The sequence below is a fragment of the Bubalus bubalis genome, chromosome 13 (genome assembly GCF_019923935.1).
Source record: "Bubalus bubalis isolate 160015118507 breed Murrah chromosome 13, NDDB_SH_1, whole genome shotgun sequence".
NCBI lineage: Eukaryota > Metazoa > Chordata > Mammalia > Artiodactyla > Bovidae > Bubalus > Bubalus bubalis.
Window position 1 is genome coordinate 56,557,169 of NC_059169.1, and position 16,333 is coordinate 56,573,501.

General features: G+C 40.1%; 1 protein-coding gene across 4 annotated transcripts in view; it reads left to right on the forward strand.

The window, feature by feature from the left end:
* Positions 1 to 16,333, forward strand: part of CDK8 (cyclin dependent kinase 8) — a 72,330-nt gene that overhangs the window by 7,421 nt on the left and 48,576 nt on the right. The gene's annotated exons all lie outside the window — the stretch shown is intronic.

Below are 16,333 nucleotides of genomic sequence, written 5' to 3' on the forward strand. Positions count from 1 at the left end.
CCTTAATTTCCAGGATACCTTATTGCCAGGACATTGTTGACACACTAGTCTATATCATAGTGATTCTGAAATTCAGATTAATGCAACTGCTCCTCCTCCATTATATCAGACTGCCCTTCTGAACTTATTCTCAGGCAGCACCTGTTGCTGGGCAATTTTTTCCCTCAGCTGAAATCGGTTCTGACATATTGCTTCAGAAATCCTAACTGCTTTTTCTTAAAGTACAACTCCAATAATCCTCTCTTCACTCATCACCCCACAATACATAGTTAGCTTTTCATAGATATATTCTGTAACTACTTCAGTATATATGTGATTACTGTTTATATATCCTTAGGGTCTTTCTGGTGAATATTCATGGGTTAGATATTATAGATTTCCTCTAGGGCAGTAATTGTGTTCCCCTTACTTCCTGGCATATTGCCAAATGTTGACAGGTATTTTAATACTTTTTTATTTTTGGTGTACCTAAAATTGATATCTGAAAATTTTCCTTTTAAAGTTGCTAAACTTAAAAACTTGAGCATATTTCGAAATAAAAAAGTCTTTGTGAAAATACCCATAGAAACTAAGTTTGATGGGCTGGCTAAATTGATACCAGAAACAGACTTGAACAAAACCAAAAGCCAGATGCATGCTTTGTTAATTGAAAAAAGGTATTTGAAAAATTACAAGAATAATTTATACTACAAAGAATAAAGTATTTTCTAAAGTATACCTTGCCAGTGCATCAGTTTAAATGGGTATCAAACCTTTATTTCTAAACTTAAGAAAAATATAATTAGTCTCTTAACCAAAGTTGGCATTTAATTTTATTTAAGCTCTGTGATTGTTTCATATTTGAAATTTTCTTTTGTTATGTGAATAAATAATTATGTAGTTTAACAACTACTCAAGGTAACTCAAGTTACTCATCTTTCTAGACAAGCTCTTTAAAATCTATTAACTTTATTATAACCCATGAGTTCTAACAGTCATCCTAAGGAGAGGAATTCCTCACATCAGGATGCCTGCTGTGAGTGTTTCGATACACCTGAATTTTATAGGTTGTCTAGAGAACTAAGGAGAAAGCAATGGCACCCCACTCCAGTGCTCTTGCCTGGAAAATCCCATGGATGGAGGGGCCTGGTGGGCTGCAGTATGGGGTCACTGAAAGTTGGACACGACTGAGCGGCTTCACTTTCACTTTTCACTTTCATCCATTGGAGGGGAAAATGGCAACACACTCTGGTGTTCTTGCCTGGAGAATCCCATGGACGGAGAAGCCTGGTGGGCTGCAGTCCATGGGGTCGCGCAGAGTCGGACACGACTGAAGCGACTTAGCAGCAGCAGCAGCAGCAGAGAACTAAGGGATTAAAAAAAAATAACCCAAACTTGTCAAACAGCTGTATCATAGTTTTTCCAAGTCATTATTTTGGGGAAAAGAGTAGGTATTGAAAAATTATTTTTATGTGGCTTGTTTTAAGGGAAGCCAATAAATCTCATGAAAATTTTAAGCTCATATAGGATAAATACATTTGTTTGGAGTTTTTTCACTTTATGAAATAAGCCCTTTAAGTAAGGGATCTATCCTAACATACTTAACTTGGGACTCAGTTTGCAAAAAAAATTCAATTTATACACAGTTCCCAAGAAAGTGTTAAGCACACAGTAAGGAGTACTTATATTTGTTTTCTACTGCTGACTTAACATTGAAGGTTCTTTTAAATGTAAAATTAAATCATTTAAATATTTGACATTCCATTTTAGTTTTTCTTTAGCTGTAATGGGGGGGGAGGCAAATTTGTGTATTTATAGTTTTTTTTTTTTGGCTAAGTTTCTTCAGTCGTGTCCAACTCTGTGCGACCCCATAGACGGCAGCCCACCAGGCTCCCCCGTCCCTGGGATTCTCCAGGCAAGAACACTGGAGTGGGTTGCCATTTCCTTCTCCAATGCATGAAAGTGAAAAGTGAAAGTGAAGTCGCTCAGTCGACTCCGACTCTTAGCAACCCCATGGACTGCAGCCTACCAGGCTCCTCCGTCCATTGGGATTTTCCAGGCAAGTGGGATAGGGCTGTGGTGGAGAAAACAATGAATGACATCTACTACAACTTTACATGTTTTCACTCAAGAATATTATGCATCTTTCCATGTCTGAGTGTAGCTCTAAATCCTTAGTTTTAATTATTGCGGGCGTCACATTATTTTGATATACACACAGATTTATATGTAAATATGTATCCAGTTAACCAGTTCTCTAGTGATAGATGAAATTTAAGTAGTCTCTAAATTTTGGCCATTGCGGTGAGCAAAGAAGCTCCTAGAAAATAGGACTACAGTTCTTCAATGTAGTATCAAGTTCTTGCAGTGGAATTTTAGGGTCAAAGATTGTATTCTTTAACAGCTATATTTCTGTTATAAGATTAGATTATAAAATTAATAAGCTCTCAGGATAAATAATCAAGCAGAATGTAAGGCTATGCGGGAAGACAGCAGTCCCCCTCTTTAGGGACAGTCGTTGTCAGCCTCCTGTGTGTGCAGGTGGAAGCAGGTGTATGCCTGGGTCGACTTTAAAATTTAATACTTCATTCATTTGAGCAGATAACACATGCGTATGTACAAAACGTAAGTATACTGAGGAAGTGAAAACTTAAGTCCTCTCATCTCTTTCTCCTCCAGTCACCCATTTCTTCTTTCAGAGCTGTCCACTTAGATGTGTTTCTTGTGTATGCTGTCCAGCTTGTGGACACAAACATCTTTGGACTTAGTTATGATATTATTTTGTGTGTAACTCTTACTTTTATGAAGTCACGTTTATCAGCAGCTGCTGGGTTATATGTAGGAATTAGAAAGGTCTGTATGTCATCATCTTTAAACACAAATTGTTTGATGGCGTATACGTATGTTTTGTTCCTTGCTTTTCTCAGTTTTTATGTTTTGAAGATGGCTGTAGTCCATGGGGTCAGACAGAGTTGGTCATGACTGAGCAATTGAGCTTGCACACAACAGCCGTGATAACGCAGTTCACTTCAGCAGCTTGTCATTCTGTTTTATGAACATACTGTATTAGTGATACACAGATCCAATTGAGGATGTTTAGATTGTTTTCTTTTTTTTTTTTTTTAATGCTCTTAAACAGTACTGCAGTAAATGTCCTTTATATCAGTCTTTGCATACAGCATTCTCTCAGGTAGAGATGGAACTGCCCAGGCCCCCAGAGCCTTCCCCATAGGGAGGTTTGCTGTGGAGGATACCACTGGCAAGGAGCAAAGTATGCATGAAGCAAGGGAAGCTCCCTCCAGGCTTCTGTCAACTGTTTTAGAGACTGATCAGCGTGCCAAGCACAAGTGATACATGACCCTGGCACGTCGCTGTTAGACTGCTGCAGTGTAGGTCAGTTTCCCAGGAGTATCTCTTTAACAGGCCTGGGCTTCAGGCTCTTCTGAGATCCAGTCTTATGTCCTCAAGAAAGTTTGCACCAATTACACTCTCATCCAAACTCCCAAAACAAAACTTAATGTGGAAGGAAGAAATGGGAATAAATACAATAATAACATGCTTGAATCATGGGGTTAAATGCATTGTAGAGTCAGAATTGTTTCGATTGTTCTTTTGGAAACTTTGATGTACGTTTTCTTTCCCTGCATAGTCCGAGGTATTTTAGATTGCTGGTTGGCATAAAGAAATTGACTTGTGGACATTTAAAATTGCAGTCATTATGAAGTTCACGTGTTATTTTGTGTTCATGTTCATGAGATTTCTCTGTTCCAGCTGAACACTGCTGTTGAACTCTGTTCTGTTGCATGTGACTGGAGCTCTTGATGGAGCGTCTCCCTCCAGCCACCTGTTCAGCCTGACTGCGTGTACTCCTCTGTTGCTCAAATGAGCTTTCTCTCTGTTTCCTGTTGCTTGACTTTGGTCATCTTTTCATTCCCTGACCAGCATCGACCCAGTCTTTTCCTTTTCACCCCTTTTTGGCTTGCTTTTTTTCTGTTTTGTACTGATTTTGACTTTGACCTTGTTCCTTGTTCCTTGTCTCCGGTCTCAGTCGTATTCCCCTCTGGGCTTGCCTCTGTAGACGGAAAACTGGAACCTCTTCTGTTGCCAGTGGAATTGCTTAACTTTGTGTATTCAGCAGTGGTAATTGTTTATGTCAGTAGGCAGGCACCTGATTATCTATAAGACAGTTCTGATGTGTTTTATGAATTTGGAAGAGTTTTTTTTTTTTAAGTCTTAAGTTCAGCTAAACATTTTCTTCATTTACATAATATCTGCTCAACAGAAGTTGGAAAGTACTTCTTATAGACAGATAAGAAGCTGAAAAAGTATGCAAACATTTCATCTTTTTATCTGAAAACCTATTTTAGTACAGATGCGTCCAGCACTTCTTGAGAGTTTAAACCAGATACCCTGGAACTGAAAGTTAACTATTGTCCTGTTTTTAGCCAAGACTAGCTAACCTCCGCAGAGCCTTGATGTGTGCTTGGGCGTGCATACATGAAAAACATAAAGAAGCCTGTCAGAGTAGCATACACATCTCCTACTTCACCTGTTGCTCTTTTGCACTTTTTTTTTTTTGAAGGGATGGGGCCCATTCAGTTCTGAAGGGTGATTCAACCTTATGTTAACTTTAAATGCTTAAAGTTTTCAATGCAAGCCAGAAATACTAACCAACCTTACCACTTTTTAACCTTTATTTGATTTGGATAATGTAGCATTTGCTCTATTTCCGTTGCACTTTGTAAAGCTGAACTCACCGAATTTAAGTATCCTTGCTGATTTTCAAATCAGAATGCAGCACAATTACATTTTTCCTTGGTGAAATTCTGTACTATGATTATCCCTGAAATGTTTTGGAATGTAAGATAATATTTGTTAAAATAGTGACTCATTTTTAAGTGTTTAAAAAGTACTTTTGATTTAGTTGTAATGTATTAAGTAGAGAAATTCAATACTAGTAGTCTTCATGCAGAAAATATTAGTGAAACCTGTCAAGAAGTTATGCATTTTTAGTTCATAAAGCTTTCTGATAGCTTTAGTGAGGTATGATTCACATACCGTACAGCTCGCCTGTTTGAAGTGTACAGCTCACTGTTTATGGTATATTCACAGAGTTGTGTGGTTGTCACCACAATCTAATTTAGAATATTTTCATCCCCCCGAAAGAAACCCTGCAGCCATTAGCAGTCGTTCCACTTACCCTCCAACCCTCCAGCCTTAGGCAACCGCTAATCTACTTTCTGTCTGGATTTGCCTGTTCTGGACATGTCATTGAAATGAAATCATACAATATGTGGTTTCTTGTGACCGGCTTCTTTGACTTAATGCAACGTTTTTAAGGCCCAGCCATGGTTTCGCATGTATCGCATTTTGTCACTCATCAGTTGTTGGATAGTTGGGTCGTTTCCACTTTTTGGTTATTATGAGTAAGGCAGCTGTGAACATTGGTGTGCATCTGAGTCCCTTCTTTCAGTTCCTTGGATATACATGCGCTTAGGATATACATACAAATGTGGGATTTGGAGTGGAGTTTCTGGATCACATGGTGCCTGAGCGCTGGCCTTGTGCGTAACCGCCAGACTGTGTCCTCAGTGGCCACACCGTTTTACACTCCCACTAGCAACCCGCAAGGGTTCCGGTTTCTCCACATCTTTGTTAACACTTTCTTCCCACCCCAACCTTTTTTTTTTTTTTAATATAGCTATCCTTATGGGTGAGAACACTTAACTAATTTTTATTCTCATAGCAGTATTAGATATGAGATTGACATGCAGTATACCAGCTGGATCAATTCATTTAATCTTTCTGAGCACTGTGGATTTCTTGTCTATAAAAATAGATTCATCCCACAGAGATCCTTTGTATAGTATATGATAAAGCATGTAAAGAAAGTTTTCAGGCTCTCATAGGGCCATGTAAATTATACATATTTTAACATATTTATTAAATTAATCTCACTGGTTCTATTGTTTGTGGTTCCACTATTTCTCCAGTGCCCAATTATGCTAATTTGTATTTTTCAGGAAGAATTTGTGATGTTTATTAGTAGGCAGTTTTCCTAAATATGTCTTTTTGCAGATAGTAACTTACAATGCTTCTGCCTACGATGTCATGATTGTGTTTCTGAGAAATCTCTTACCAAAAATCTCTTATAAAAACAGCTCTTTCACTGGGGTATGGGTGCTAGAGGGCTTTTGTTGGACTTGGCTGTGATATAAGTATTTTTATAGTTGTATTCTAAGAGGAATACATCTGTTGACTAAACAGGACAGAAATAAACTTTGCTTCTTTACCATTTAGTCTACTCAGAAGGTTGAGGTTCCCAACCTTTGTCCCTGATTGAGCAGTCTTGCTGGTAATACTGCTACCATTACCAGTGGTAAAAGAATAAAAGAATGCTTGGGTAAACAAAACAATTCCATTCCAGAAGAACACCCAGACAGTCAAACAATGCATCTGTGTGTGCCTGTTCTTTGCATGCAACTATTATATTTCCTGTTTACTCTGTGCTGATTCCAGTTTGCATCGTAATAATGCTTTTGTGTGGAGACTTTTCCCCCCTAATTAATTGGTGATGTTATAACCATATTGTGTTGTAAAAACTCATGCCATAAGAGACTTGCCTGTATTTGCCAGTACAGGGTAGATAGTAAGTACTGTAAATATTTGTTGATTTCAGGTGACCAGAGGACCCATTCTATAGGTTGAGACATTTGTCATTGCTCTAACTCAATGCAGTGTTGATGCTCAGCTTAGTAAACAGTGCTTATTGATAGGATCTGGTTGTACCAATACATTTGTTCTTGTTGAAAGTGTTTGAGTGGGTTCCAAAGAATTGCAGGGGGAAGTTATCTCTAGAAAAACACGTGTCAGGGAGTTGAGCAGATGAAATAGTAGTCCCCTCCTTATCCAGACGGGATACACTCCAGGCTTCCTGGAAGATGCCTGAAACCTTGGATAGTGGCGTATTTCCTGTGTTCTCCCATGTACTAACAGCATGGTACACTTGACAGAGAAGTGATCCTCATCCTTGGCGAGACGCAAGATTTTATCATGCTGCTCAGGACGGCATGCAGTTTAAAACTTACGAATTGTTTATTTTCCGTTTAATATTTTCAGACTGTGGTTGACCACGAGTAACTGAAAACGCTGGTAAGAGGGGGGACTACTGTGTTCACTGTATCATTAGACCATGTGTTGAAAACAAAGTGGAAAATGTAATCCTACCATTGTACAAAATCATGAGACCTTTTTGCTTTTGACAAGCATCGTCATGTTGTAGGAAGACAAGAACTAGAATAGCTCTGGAGAAAGGCAAATACGATAAAATGATTGGGAGAAGAGTACCATAGTATGTAAACTGAAAGGATTTGGGTCTTTCAACTTGGAAAGTGAAGGGATAGATTTGAAGTATAGTCAGCCCTGGGCACAGAGTGGAAGGTCAGAGTCATTGTTTCTAGGACCCTTTGGATGTGAAAATCGAGGACACTTGTTTCCTTTTTGGGACTTCCATGATGGGACGTTTTGGTTAAAACTCCATGCTTCTACTGCGGAGGGTGAGGGTTTAATCTCTGGTTGAGGAACTGAGATCAATCACATGCCACTTGGTGTGATGAAAATTTTAAATAAATAAATAGAATGATGTAGTATGCACACATACATGAACTATGTATATCGTCCCGTATACTTTATTTTTTAATTGGGATATAATTGCTTTACAATGTTGTATTAGTTTTTACTGTACAACAGGGTGAGTCAGCTGTGTATACACATATCCCCTCCCTCTCGCGCCTCCCTCCCGCGCCCCCCCTTCCCACCCTCTAGGTCATCACAGAGCATTGAGCCGAGCTCTCTGTGGTATAAAGCTGCTTCCCCCTACCTATTTTACACATTATAGTATATATATATTAATGCTACTTTCAGTCCATCCCACCCCCTCCTCTCCACCCTGTGTCCACAAGCCTGTTCTCTACGTCTGCACCTCTATTCCTGCCCTGTAGGTTTATCAGAACCGTTTTTCTAGATTCCATATATATGCATTAATGTACAATATTTGTTTTTCTCATTTTGACTTACTTCACTCTGTGTGACAGAATATAGGTTCATCCACATCACTATAAATGACCCAAGTTTGCTCCTTTTCATGGCTGAGTAATATTCGATTGTATATATGTACCATATCTTCTTTATCCGTTCATCTGTTGATGAGCATTTAGGTTGCTTCTGTGTCCTGGCTAAACAGCTAACATTGGGGTGCATGTATCTTTTTGAATTATTCTTTTCTACAGATATATGGCCAGGAGTAGGATTGCTAGGTCATATGGTAGCTCTATTTTTAATTTTGGGGGAACTTCCTTACTGTTCTCCATGGTGGCTGTACCAACTCAGATTCCCACCAACAGTGCAGAGGGCTCCCTTTTCTCCACACCCTCTCCAGCATTTTTTGTTTGTGGATTTTTTGATGATAGCCCTCCTCCTTTCCTGAAGTTGATTGTGCCTTTTCTCTTGATTTCCAACCACTCAGAATGTTAATTTGTTAAATCATAGTTTTTACACACAGTTGCCTCTTCACTGTATTTCATTTTTGCATAATTAAAAGGTTGTAGATCTGTGAATGCTACAAATAAAGCTTGAAAGTTCAAGTAATCTTTTGTTTTAAGGTATCACCTGTTTTCTTGGTTGTTCATAGAATATGTAACAACAGCTCGAGTCATTATTAAACGACACTTGCCATATAAAGGATAATCTGTCATAGCTATGTAAACTATATAATAACCACCATGCTTTTTTCTTCATGAAGCACGTGTATAATTGTTCTCATAGCTGTTTAAGTTAAAACAGTCCTATGGCCAGTCAGTAACTTAACTACATAAAAAATGATTTTCTTCTTCCTCTTCCTCTGCATGTACATAGACACATGTATTTTGGGATGTATATATGTCTGTCTGTCTCATGTATGTGAAAGTTTTTATCTACATACGTGTACATGTATATATATATATGTGCATGTATTTACATATGCGTTTTAAATATATCGACAGTAATGTGATCAGATATCATTAAATGTGGGGGTTTCCATCAAAGTAAACAACCAACCCATGTTTCTTAAGTCGTCTTCCCAGTGTCATTTTTTTTGAACACAGCTCTGTGAAGAATAAAGTTATAATCACGGCATCTTGACTTCAAGAACTGTATTTTGGCACTGGTAATTTATAATCATTCTTTTTCTCCTTAATATTCATGCTAGAAGAAATGAGCAACACTGAAAAGAGAAATTAATGTGTAATCCTTAACTCCCTAATGACTGGTCTTTCCTGCTATTTTGCATATCTGCCCAATTTATTTCTGCTTGGCCCCAAAGATTTTCTTCTTAAAAGGAGCATCACATCAGGCATGTGAATACACCTGAACATTTAAAAAATATTCACCTGTTGTACTCCAAGTGTACATTTAGTGGTATCTGATCCTTTTACTATAATCTCGTAACTAAACAGACAGAAAGGACCAGGAGTTTCTTTCTAGTCTCCAAGCTTAGAAATACTTTTTAAACTTTACGTAGCTTTTTTCCAAACAAGATAAAGATGTATTTGAAGTATGAGAGCTAACAAACTGGGCTTGAATCCCTCACGATAATGCAGAGGAGAGAGATTCATAGCTAAGTTTGCAAGAAGCTTTGTAACTTCCCAGAGCTTGGCATCTGGAGCTCCCGAGAAACGTGGAAGTAACTCCTGTTGGGTCTGTCTTGTTCATTGGTAAATCTTAGGAACTATAACAGTGCCAAGCACAGGAACGTCCCCCAAATCAAGAGTTAGTAGTTCTAATAATCTTTTAAATAAACTAATGTAATTAACCAAAAAGTTGCAGATTCCATTTGTCAGAATGATTGAAAGAGCCAACGTGTTAACCTGAAAAGGAATTTTAAGCAAAACTTAGCATGGCTAGCTAGAATGTGTTCTCTGAGAGCTGACCCGATTTAAATGAAAGGGACTGTTGTTCAGTTTGCTTTAATGCATTGTAACTTCGTGTAAGATAATTGGACATCCTGTATGATACAGGCCACAGGAATACACCAGTACTAGAGTTTATTGGTCTGCTGCAGCAAGGGTGGGCGCACACCTGGCTCCCAGAGCAGGGGGGTCTTCTAGGTGAGGGTGGGTGGAATGATTCTAAGGAAGAACTGAGGAGACCAGCTATGGGCTGGATCCTGGCGTGGTGGGGGGGGGGTTGTTTGGTAATTGGGTGCCTCAGTACTCTGCTCAAGGCGGGAGGAGCGAAGCAGAGCTGGACATCATCAGTCAGAGCAGTCATCGCTCAGAAAAGGGCCATTCTAGTCCTTTTGCCATTCTGCTGTAGCCTTGGGCAAAACTCCATTTCTTGCTTGCCTTTTCTACTGGCCTTGCCACTAATTTCTGAGAGATATCAGAGATTGATTATCAGTGGGGTTTATTTTCACTTTCTCAGGCCTTCTTTTTGGCCAGATTCAGCCCTGAGGGACATTGTTCTGTGAAATCCAGCTCTCGACTGTGCTGGGATTCTGCTGACCAGGAGACTGTTCGGAAAGCCTCAGCTACTGTTAACCAAAGTCAGTACTTTATGAATACTTTCTGTTGTAAGGTTAGTTACTGAGCCCTCTGAAGCTAAAGTGGCTGTGCACTGGAAGACTCTGGAGATGGCACCTGAGCTCTAGCGCACTGCAAATGCTGAGAGATTGTTAACCGTTTGTAATCCAAGCACCAAGGTCCCAAGTGTGGTTTGGGCATAGACAAACCATCCTAGGTTTAACATCATAGGGGCTGTTTGTCTTGTTTACTGTTTTTAGTTGGCTATTTGAAAGAATTGCTTAGTACTTGAGTATCCAAGAACTAGAATGAGCTGAGTTGCACCCAAAAGAATGGCTACCAATTTCAATAGTTGGCCTATTTGCAAATTTTAGTGAACTTCTGAGCAAATTGTACCCGGGAATAAGACTCATGCAAGGAGTGACTCGGGGTGCAAAGAGCAATATTATGGGTATCATTGTTAGAAACAATAAGTGTCTGTTAACAATTCAGAAGTTTAAAGCAGCAGAGAGGAAGGGAAAGAACTAAAAAAGAGAACATGAAGATTAAAGCCTGACAATCTTTGGTTCTAACTATTTAGATTTTGTTCTGTAATTGCTGAGGGTGGAAGCCGTCTCTCTCAGGCCACTAGATTTAAAGGTCTCGGGTAGAAAATTAATCTCAGAATAATTTTCTTATTCTGAGATTGTCTTCTTGATGATTCTTAGGAATCCTCAATTTGGGGTCTCTAGCTGGACAGTCTTCCAGTAATTTGAGGAAGTGGTCTGTCATTGTTACTGAGAGCTGTGGATCCAAGGAGTTTTACTGCAGAACATGGCAAGGCCATTTCCATGGGAGCTCAAGTGCAGGCTTTCCCTAATGTTACTTCAGAAATAGCCAAACACCTAATCTGAGAGCATGTAGAGCTGGTTAAGTATCTGGCAAGGGAAGATAGTTGTTTACATCAGTGATAAGGTTGAACAGCTCTGGAAAATTATGTTAACCAGAATTATTACATCACATAATTTCTTTTTTTGTGATGGAAATAATTAAGATATAGTCTCTTAGCAACTTTGAAGTTTATAGTACACTGTGCTGTGCATAGATCTCCAGGATTTTTTTTTGTCTGCTGGTTGCAAGTTTTACCCTTAAACAATACCTCCCCAGTCCCCGAGCCCCTGGTAACCACTCTTCTGCTTTCTCTATTTACAGGAGACTGCACATGTAAATGATATTCTCTGTCTGATTTATCTCACCTAGCATAGTGTCTGGAGAAGGCAATGGCAGCCCACTCCAGTACTCTTGCCTGGCAAATCACATGGATGGAGGAGCGTGGTAGGCTACAGTCCATGGGGTCGCTAGGAGTTGGACACGACTGAGCGACTTCACTTTCACTTTTCACTTTCATGCATTGGAGAAGGCAGTGGCAACCCACACCAGTGTTCTTCCCTGGAGAAACCCAGGGACGGGGAGCCTGGTGGGCTGCCGTCTCTGGGGTCACACAGAGTTGGACACAACTGAAGCGACTTAGCAGCAGCAGCAGCATGGTGTCTTCAAGATCCACACGTAATCCAAGTTATCACAAGTGGCAGGATTTCCTTCTTTCTCGTGGCTGAATAACATTGATCCTTTTTAGGTGGCCCATTACCCATCTTCACTGGACGCTTGTAAAATCTGCCGCTTGTCTCCACTTTTCTGAAATACCTAAATATTGTGTCTTGATGTGGGTGGGCTTTCATTTGTGATGGGAACTCATTGAACCCTTGCAGTGTTACAAATCCTGTCCTTCAGTTGCCGGAGTTTTCTTGAATTACTTTGTAAGTTTTTTGCCTCTTTTCTGTTCTTTTTTTTTTTTTTGAAACTCCTAATTGTTTGGATTCCCTGGACTGGTTCTCTGATTTCTCTGTTTTTCTTTCGCATTTCTCTGTGTTTTACTGCTGTTTCTTAGGCTCTCTCCTCAGTTTATCTTCTGCCTAGCCAGCTCTGCTTCCAGAGGGATATTGTCTTGTCAGGTCTCAGCTTTGAGGATTTGACTCTGAAAATCCAGGTGGTGCTCAGCTTTCTATCAGCTTCTTCCGTTTTTTTGGATCTTTGTCATCCGTTACTTTTTGTTCTTGTTTCCAAATTTCTATGCCATCTTCTCTCCCATTTTTCTTCCTTATAAGTTTGTGCCTTTTCCATAGTTTTAGTAGGGTGTAGGAGGGGAGTCAAGTTTGATATGTGTGTTCAGTACTCTGTTTTACCAAAACACTGCTCATTTTTGTAAGCACTCCTTTGCAGCCATTAACTTACCTCCACCCCCCCATCTGTTAAAGGCAAGTGTTCATCGTGGCTGTACCCTCCACTTTTTGCTCATGTCACATGACATACTTTCTCTAGCTTTGTTTGCTTATCTTTAAATGTAATAATGTTCTTTTGTCGTCCTCATTTGTTTTGTACACTCCTTGAGGTGAGGCACACATACTCTGCACCCTTTGGAGACAGCTGACGTGAAAGTTCTGCTCCCACCCTGCCTCTGAAAGCAGGCAGACCTCAGGGCTGTCCGCGTGTTTCCATGATTTTACGCAGCTGCTGCTCATCTTTGCTGTTCTCCAAGCAGCCAGACCCTGCCTGTGCCTCAGTATTTTTGTTCATGCTGTTCTACCTTCCTGGGGTGTCTCATGTAACTACTCATTTCTTTCCCCAACCCCTCTTTCCTTTCCTGACAAGCTTCTTTAGTCTTAAGACCTTCTGCTTAAGTATACTCTTGCAGAAGCTTTCCTTCAACCCTTCAAGGTATAGCTGAACATCCCCTGTGTTTATAGTACTTTATATAGAACCCTGTACTGCAGTTATTATTGATAGTCTGACTACTACGACTAGATTGGGACTCCTTTTCCTCTCTAGTCTGCCTTTGTGGTTAAAGAAATGTGCTCCGCACATCACCAAGTACTGTTATGTTATGGTAATTAGGTGAGTTTTAAGAGGTTGTTGCCTTTTTGATAATCACACATCTTTTAAGGTTTGTTTTTTTTTTTAAAGTATTCTCCCATTTACTTTTCTTTCTTATAACTTTTTAAAAGATAAAAACATGTAATTACTTGGGGTGAGGGAGAGAAATGATTGCAGATTCAAAATTTTTAGTTCATTTTGAAGAAATTTTCACAAGGCAGTTTTTAAAGAAGAGAAAGTCCAGAGGTGATTGTTAAGGGGGGTGAATGAGTTAGTCTTTGGTTTTTTTCCTTCCCCACTGCTCATTCTCTCCACAGAGGGCTCTAGTTTAGGAAGTCATCCTCAGCAGTAGATATAACAACCTGTTACACTCCTGGGTTGACCATCTGTTTAAATTAGTACCTTGCACATGAACTGTCTAATCCCTGGTAGATTTATTCTGATCCCAATTTCATTTTGTTTTTGTGTTACTCTCTTTAATGCCCCCTTTAAGTTTTCAGACATCATTCCAACTTGGTGAACATTAAGTATAGATATTCTTAATGTATTTTTAATATAATGTGTGCCCATTTGTGTGCTTTGCTAGAAAGTACTTGTAGATCTGATTGTCATAAAACAAATCTCTTTTCAGAAAAATAATGTCATTGGGATTTGTTTTTGCAACTAAAGATAAGGTGTAAATATGTAAGCAAAGATAAAGCCAAGCAGACTTAATAATTTAAAATAATAAAGTGTTAAATAAAATTAATTGATTTTCTAAGGAGTTACCCCTTTGTTCAGTCAAACCTTCAGTCTTTTCAGAACCCCAGCTCTATCACCCTGCCCTTTCTGTTAGTATTTGACCTCATTTCCAACATCGGAAAAATATGAAAGCCATCAGAATGAGAACTCCCTGGCTTTTGCCTCTGAACCCACCCCTCTGCACCTATATCCTCCTTAGTCTTCCTGTTAGTGATATGATGGAGAAGCATTTGACCTCGCTTGCAATCTAGTTCCTCCCCCCACCATTTCAGTCTGCTTTTCTCCTTTTCCCCTCTCATTTCCTTTTCTCTGGGCTCTTCCTCTCAGTACTTAACATACTCGAGTCTGTTACATCTTAAAAAATGTTTAATCTGTGTACTACTCCAACTGCTGCCTTATTTTATCACCGTAAAAGAATCACCTACGTCTCAGTTGACTTAATGCCCAAGTCATTGCTCAGCTTCTGCAGTGTAGACTCTGCTGCTGCGTCACCGCAGCTATTTTTGCCTAGTCCAGCATCCCTCGGTGACTTCATCATTGCTAAATTCAGCGGACGCTGCTCAGTCCTCACCTTACTAGGCTTCTCTGCAGCTTTGGATACTGTTTACTATTCTGCCCATTTCTGAAATTCTTTTTCTTGCCATTCCTCATCTCTGATCTCCCCTCATGTACTCTGCTGACTTGGATGATGGTATGTACACTCTAATATCTTCAGCTTTCTCTTTGGACAGGTCTGTTCAGCTTGGCACTCCCACGTAGGTGTCCCACAAGTATCAGACTCAGCCTGCACACGGCGGAGCGCTCATCTTCCTGTTCCCTCTGACCTGTGAATGATGCTGTTAGCCTGTTCGCTGAGGCAGGAGTCATCGTCTGTGATGACTCCTCCATTCTCAGCCCCAGGATTCTATGCTGTGGGCTGCGGTGCTGCCTCACGTGGCTCCAGCCATCTCCTCTGCAGCAGCCAGCATCACCTCTCACCTGAGTCATTCTAACACTGTTGACTTAACTGATCTCTCAGCCTCCTGTCCTTCTCCCCGCCACCCCCCACCCCAACACACACCTCCCTAGCATTCAAGAAAGGTAGGCAAAGATGTTTTCCCCAAAGGAGGATTGCTATTCTCCTGTTTAAAAATCTTGAATGGAGCACCTCCTCTTGTTCTTGGAGTAAAAAGACTTGTATGATCTGGTTCCTAATTATATCCCCAGATTCATCTCCAGTTATTTAATGTGACTGTTTTTCAAATGCTTTTCCCTCCCTTCAGGTGACAAGGCACACTGTTTCCCTTTTAGCACAGCACAGTTCTCAGAGTGTGATCTGGGAAGCCCTAGGTGTCCCCAAAATCCTTTCAGAGGATCTGCAGGGTCAACACTATTTTCACAATAGTGCTGTATTCTTTGCTTTTCCTCACTCTGCTTCTCATGAGTGTACAGTGGGTTTTTCTCAAAGGTGACGAGGCAGGTGATGATGCCATTGCTCTGATGGCTAGTGGGTGTGTGCTTTTGTGGGCTGTGTTTTTAACAGTTCCCATTTTTAAATGCTAAGAGGGTTAATATTGATAGAACCTCTTCACAGGGTCTTCAGTGACACCCAAGAGAGAAAAAGTGTCCCTAGTCCAGAAGGTCTGAGGACTGTCTTTCAGCCTTGGTTAGTTGGGATTTCCGCTGAGGAGACTTGGCTTAGGTCTCCACAGCATGACTTTTGGGTCACCTCTGCGGGTTGCGCCTTAGCACATATCCTGTAGTGGGCCGGTTAGTTACCTCTCACCACCGGTACACACAGAAAGCTCCACCATGGAGGTGGGAACCCCAGTCAATCCCCAGTTCTGGAGACAGTGACTGCTCAGCAAACACAAGCTGAGTGAATCTCTTTGAAGGTATCTGGGGATATGAACTACAACATGTTTTAAATCATAACCATTTTGTACTTCATGAGAGATGCATTCATTTCTTAACTTTTTTGACCCCTTAATATCTGAGTGGGTTTTAAGAAAGCAAGTTTTACTTTATATGCATTGTGTACATGTACACACATGTACACACACACACACACACATATTAAAGCAGAAAGAACCTTACTTGGTGGAAGTCAGGAGCTTCATTTTGGAATCTTCTTTCTCTTCTGTGCAAATAAGCATAGAGCCTTG